This window comes from Miscanthus floridulus, chromosome 8 (genome assembly GCF_019320115.1).
Source record: "Miscanthus floridulus cultivar M001 chromosome 8, ASM1932011v1, whole genome shotgun sequence".
Taxonomy (NCBI): domain Eukaryota; kingdom Viridiplantae; phylum Streptophyta; class Magnoliopsida; order Poales; family Poaceae; genus Miscanthus; species Miscanthus floridulus.
Window position 1 is genome coordinate 132,503,793 of NC_089587.1, and position 6,779 is coordinate 132,510,571.

The 6,779-nt window shown below is 38.4% G+C and overlaps 1 long non-coding RNA gene across 3 annotated transcripts; it reads left to right on the forward strand.

Moving 5' to 3' along the window:
* The first annotated feature begins 935 nt into the window (after nucleotides 1–935).
* On the forward strand, nucleotides 936–4,246 carry LOC136473549 (uncharacterized). Of its 3 annotated transcripts, none has more exons than XR_010762672.1 (3): nucleotides 936–3,329; nucleotides 3,406–3,506; nucleotides 3,994–4,246. It is a non-coding gene; the product is annotated as an uncharacterized lncRNA (long non-coding RNA). The 3 variants fall into 3 exon arrangements; XR_010762671.1 differs by having other exon boundaries at nucleotides 3,436–3,506; XR_010762670.1 differs by having other exon boundaries at nucleotides 936–3,506.
* The last annotated feature ends 2,533 nt before the right edge of the window (nucleotides 4,247–6,779 follow it).

Sequence of the window (6,779 nt, forward strand, 5' to 3'; positions counted from 1 at the left end):
ACATCATTGCAATACCTAAGGTTCTCGAGCACAATGGTTAAGTAAAAAACTAAAAATATACGCTACTTGCAGGTTTCAAACCCAAGAGGTTAGAGTTCCAGAAGCTAGGTACTTATACCATTAGACCATATATATGTTTGTGTCATTGGTAGCCACAGTATAAATTTATGTTGACCCGTTTAGGTATTGAAAGCGGATCTAATTATTCTGTATGTACGTAGGTCTTGTTTAGTTCCAAAAAGTTTTCCCAAAAAATGCTACAGTATCCATCACATCGAATCTCACGATACGTGCATGGAACATTAAATGTAGACGAAAAAAAACTAATTAAATATTATTTATAAAAAAAATGAAAGAACTACGGTAGCTAAATTCCTAAATTTCGTCCAAGTAAACAAGGCCGTAGATGCGCTCGATCGACTTCCCAAGGTGGCGGCGTGACCTCTTTCCCCAGGTGGCGTCACGGCCATCCCTACCGCTAGCAGCGTTGTCGCAGCCTCCCCACACAGTGATATAATAAATTTCTTTTCCTTTCTCTTTGATTAGCTTGTGCAGTTTAAACTATCTAACTCATACACATAGTGATATAATAAATTTATTTATAAAAAATCCCACGACAATGCATGGAGTCTTTTTCTAAAGAAATTTATGCAGTAGTACACGAATGCATATCAAGATCATACGCGGGAGATCGAGAGAAAATTTAAAAAATTGTATACTATAGACATATCTTTGTATTAAATCAAACATCATTTCCATACAAAATTATATACCGAGTACATTATGTATAACTACATACGTACGTTTCAAAATTTTTGAGAGAAAATTCAAATTAGCGCTACAGACATTCAGCCATCTAAATAAAATTTTGGATTTAGTGGACAAAGTCCCGCCGGGAAATTCAACTGTCTCACGCGCTCTCCTTAGCCTAAGAGCTTCCAACCGAGAATCCGAGATGAAAAAAAGACAAATCCAACCTGCAGTCTATCTCCAAAACAAATCGAAACCCTAGCCCCTGCCGCAGACCCAGCTTCCGCCGCCACCCAGTCAACAACCGCCGAAGCCGTCTTCCCTCCAGAAGGCTCCAACCTCGTCCCTGCGACCTGCGCCTGTTCTTCGATCCGGCGGCCGACGCCCGTTATTGGATCCGTCAGCTCATCCCTGCCTGTTCTTCGTAGGCAACCGCTGCATTCTGCGCCGGCAGCGGGCGGTGGCCTCTCATCTCGTCCCATGCTGTTCGTCGCTGGTGGTAGGCGCATGTCTGCCTCTCCACCTCGTCCCTTGTGGACCTTTCTATTCTTCGCCAGCATGCAGGCAAGACTGAGGCTGCGACATGGGTAATGGTAAGTTTTCACTCTGCAGACTAACACAGATTCAATCTGTAACTACCCCAATGTCAAGTTCAACCCCTTTTGATTACTCGTATAGATGTAGGTGGAGTTTATCAATTTATCTATTGTGAGTTGCATCGTATCTTGATTCTTGAGATATGGATCTTTAGTCTTGATTCAAAGTATGTTTATTTGGACAACTCGTGCAGATGTAATATAATATGAAAAGTTGAGAACAACTACGGAACCATACTAGGAAAATCTCAGACTTCAGTGGCCTTTATTTTGTAATCATTGATGCATGTTTTTTGATGCGGGGTTCAGGGAATTGGTTGGGTAGTGGATTGACTATGCTCAACGAAGGATTCATCGCTGCAGATGAGTGTGTTGTGTATGTAGTTTCGATTTGGAACCAAAGAGCACTAGCTGTGTAGACATTTTATTTCTAGACAGGGATGGCCTATATGCAGGAGCACAGCTCTTTTCCCTTTGAAAAGGAAGAACACACATTTTTTGCCACCACCTTGACGAAGTTGTGTCCAAACTGAAAGATCATGACACTAAAGTGAATTGGTTTCTTCTTTCATATTAGTTTAGTTTCACGGTCCCTGTCGGACTTGCCTTTCTGCATATCTAGCTTTTTGTATGTGATATTTGTAGTTTGAGATAATTCAAATGCCCCTCAGTTAGTGCAGTAAGGTTGAAGGTCATATCCAATAGGTAAGCAATTTGGCATTTCTTTTCTGGCTCATTGATGTGTAAATTTTTTACTACACAACTTGATACATCAAATTTTACTTCCCTGCAATAATAAACTATTTGAGACATTTGCTCAAATGCTTATCCTGGAAAGTGCTACTAGGAACCATTTTTTTCTGCAGTTAATCTCTGGTTACATGCTTATCCTACAATATGATTTGTCTTATTTTGGTTAATGGTGACTTGGTGAGAAGTTCCTTGAGAAGAATGATTTGAGCGCAGTGGTACAAGCATGTCTATCCAGTCAAAAGATTGTTGTCCTCTGCTCCCTATTGTAAAATGGAGATGTGTATGAGTTTGCAGCACAATATCAAGTTTGGGTGCATAAAATTGTTAGTTATATGATTTCTACCTATTAATTTTGTTGTATCTCCTGGCTGTTCTACATGTTGTCTTAATTGCATTTTTTTTTTACATTTGGAGAGATGTCAGGCATGATGGGGAGGATGGCACACCCATGCCTTCCGTAGGTAGTGGCAAAGCTAGTTTGATGAACATTGGCTACAGATGGTGAGGTGTGTTCTTTTTCCCCCTCTGAGTATGTGATTTTCAGTTACCCATTGTATGATAAATTGTTAAAAAAATGCGACACCTGGTGATCTCTGTTTCATGATGCTTCTAGTCTCATTGGGCACCTGTGACCTGTGAGTATTGAACTGACTTATGTCCTACTACATGCTTGACGTCTGTCTCTACTCTCTAGTGCTTAACAATATTTGAAGTATCAACAGACAGGAATGACCCAGTATGTTTTGATGCATTCACTTCACAATAATATTTTAATTATTTCTAAAATTTATAGACTTTAAAAACATAGTACAAATGGCGTGATCTCAATCTTGTGTCAGTTGCCTAATGATTCCTCTACTATATATTTGCTTATTTTTGAATCTGCATGGTGGCTGAGCTATGTATGCATGTGTTAGTTGCCTTGATATTAACTTGTGGGTAGGCTTAATATTTTAAATGATGGATGACCTCTATATGCATGCGCAAGCACCAATTGGATTGCACATATACCAGGGCAAAACCTTACAAATGATTAGATAATGATGCAACTATCATTAGTAGTACTTTATTGAACTTAACTCACGGAAGCCATCTAGAAGCTAAAGAAAAGTTGACAACGAAGTTGTTGAAATGGAAAGCGATGATGCAACAGGAATAGGACAATAATAGGACAACACTAAGAGAACTTTCTTTCAATGCTCGCGCAACAGAGAAGAAAATCCACAACAGGTAAAAAGAATAAAAAACTTTCCATCTTTCCTACATTTGTACAGCTTATGCTACCTACTCTTTTACCTCATCATAGACTACCTCGCAAAACATTGATACAAATCAGATGCACTTACGATAGAAGAGAACGATGAAGATGATGAAACAACAGAACAAAAAGAAGATACATCACAACAGGTAATGATATTATTGCAAGATGTTTCAAATAATCTTGAGTTTTGTATCTTACACTCTTAGCTAACACATATCGAACAACTTCATGTTTCTAGTCTCAGCTAGCAAGCATTATTACCATACAAAAAGAAGCTATGTCATCTACTTGTAATTCTAAAGTTTTTAATGTGAATAGAGATATTTTCACTAACAATAGTGCAAATGTGCCATCAATGTTGTACATGCTGACTGCAGCTGATGGCGAAAACCAGATCACAGAAAAATAAGGAACATGTAACAACTACAAAGTTTCCACCTTTGTTGTACATAGTGACTGTTGCAGGTTATGTTCACTTGTGGTAATTACTTTTATGAAACTATATGGTCATTGTTAACCACCTTTAGTGTCAACTCAATTATAACTATGTTGTATCCAAATTTCTTTACATTTTGTGCATGAATTATTAAACCTATTTTTCTAATATCCCAATCTTATTCTTTTGTTTGGTAGGTGGACAAGGTTTGAGTGGGAGGCTCATAATCAAGCGAGGACACAGCCGAGGCGATGACATGTTGCGTTGCCAGGAAACCCTCGAGTGCTACATAGATGTTAGGAAGTCTTGTACTGCTGCAAGTTTTTAAAAGTTGTCAAATAATGAGTGAATGGTACACTCTTTTATGATTTTAGCTACTATTTCAATGGTTTGCCAACCTATTGAATGATTGATTATAATTAATATATGTGAGTGCAGTTGCTTTTGTTATGGTTTATTGTTTTTGCAATGATGATTTATTAAACCACAAATCAAATGCTACTAGCGTTGCAATACAAACTATGCCAACGAGCTGCTATGCATGGCAATATGATCTATGGCAACAAAATTACTTACGTGGCAATATGATATGTGGCAATGAATAAAATTGCGTGGTGAATGATATTATTGCCACGGCACAGCGACCGTGGCAATAACACATGATCTCTCGCAATGAATAAAATTGCGTGGCAAATGATACTCTTGCCATGGCACAACGACTGTGGCAATAACGTATGATCTCTCGCAACGAATAAAATTGCGTGGCAAATGGTGTACTTGCCACGGCATGGCAGTCGTGGCAAATGTCTCTATTGCTACGCTATCAGGCCTGGCAAATGCTTATATGGCCACGACCGTGGATGCTGCAACATCCTATTGCCATGCTTGGCAACTGACAACTATGGTTGCAAGAAACCTCAGCAGTTGCAACGCCAAACTAGCAACGGTTGCAATACCTTATTGCAATGTGATTTTTTGCATCCATTGGTAATGAATGAGATTTGGTTGCAACATCTACCTTTTGCAACCAAATTGGGCCTATTGCAATATTTTTTCGTCGTTGCGCAAGGGTTAGAACTTAGTAGTGGTGGTATTGCATCTAAACTTTGTGAAAATTGGGTGACCTGTTGTTCTCCCACACCTTGCTCGAAGTATGTTCTGGTCACAAGACAAGGTAGAGATCAAGTTCATGGGCTCTGTTGGTGGAAAAACACTAACAAAACCAAAACTCTATTTATTCTTCTCTAGCCTTAGGCACATTAAATAGGGTTGATATCATGTGCATTGCTCATTCTTATAACACGGGTGATAAGATTAGAAAGATGAGCATGGATGTGGCATTTGAATATATTTGTCAAAAAGAGTGGAATTGCTTAACCTATGGAAGGATTGTCAAACTTTACATAATGTATCAAACTTTACATGATTATGACTATCATCTTCCAAAGATAAAATATACAACATTTTAGCTCATTTGGTTAAGATTATGAGATCAAGAAAGAGGTGCTATGAACAACTTAAAGAACAATCATGTTGATTAATCAGGTTGATCAAGAAAAGTTGTAACTCAAACATGTTTGTTTCTTTATTTATGTGCATACCAGAGCCAAGGAACAACATTTGAAATAATGTCCACTTACCTTAAGATGTTACCTTCGTCATTGGGACGTGATGGCACCATAACACCTTGTGGCAGACCTTTCCTTCAGCTTGAAGTTTTCCTCATTTGGTTAGCCCCATATCCTAAGCTATTCATGAGCATCTTGTCTCTTAGGTTGCACTCCTTTCCCATTTTTTTATCATGCCATCATTTTGCTCTTTCTTTGTGAATCTTGGCATTGTATTTGGACCTTTTACTACACTCATTGTTTCATTCCTGCAAAGCATTAGTGGACAACACATACCTGAAGGAATGTACAAATAATTCAAGCAAGAATAGTGTTGTTATCGAGCTAAAGGCCATATTCTACGCTACAGAAAAGTTGATTTGAACATTTTAATTAGCATAGAACATTTATCCCATGTTTTTAATAATGTGTCTTTATTGTTCACTATTACTTCTTCTTATGGGATTGATTTTTAATTTACATCTTAAGTTTGATTTTCATGTATGAAATTTGTAAATACATTCAAACTAACAGAAACAAAGCAATAGTGAACAAAGAGATTGCAAACCAGCGTGCATGTCAGAGTGACAGGATTATGTCACTCGACACTTGAAGTCAAGTGTGAATGTTGAAACATCCCTCAAAGTGTGTTGTAACTCCCATGTTCTCAGACATTGTTCATCCTTTGTTTTTAAATCTTAACCTATCGGCGAGGGCTCATGGTTTTTAGGTCCATTGAGCAGGACCTCTCCCTTGCATTAAGCTTTTCTTTATACCATCTGATCCAGAAGTTGAGGATGTGAACAGTTGCATGCTCTTCTTTCGTCAACCTTTCTTGATTTCTATTGATTATTGGTTGACGAGTTCATGTTCATTGGAGATGCAAATTCAAGTTCCTCCTTGATGGTCCTTGTCTTCTAGCAGCGTGGAGAGTTGCTCTTCTTTGTTTAATAGTGATACACCAGTCGTCTTGATGGTCAAGGAAGGAACTTTATTGGTATTTACGTAAAAGCTTCATCTCCAATGACTTAGGGATGTCATCTTGCAACCATGGTTGTTCATGGTCTCACGAGACATAGTTGGCAGTCCACCATTGATTTTGTTGACACAAGGATGCATGCCATGATGTAATGACATCTTGTCATCCTTGTCCTTACTACCGACATGCAAGATGATGTCTTCGAAGATGATGAAAGAAGGTCTCAGATTGGCTAATATGAGGTGAGTTGCCCCTGCTTCTCATCGACATCCTAGTTTGAGGTTTAGGAAGACTCAATGATAGGCTATCTTCAACGCTGCTCATGGCCTATCAATTTGTTCATCCACTTCCTATGAGTGAGTGCTTTTATTGTAGATCCATTTTATGGCACTCATCT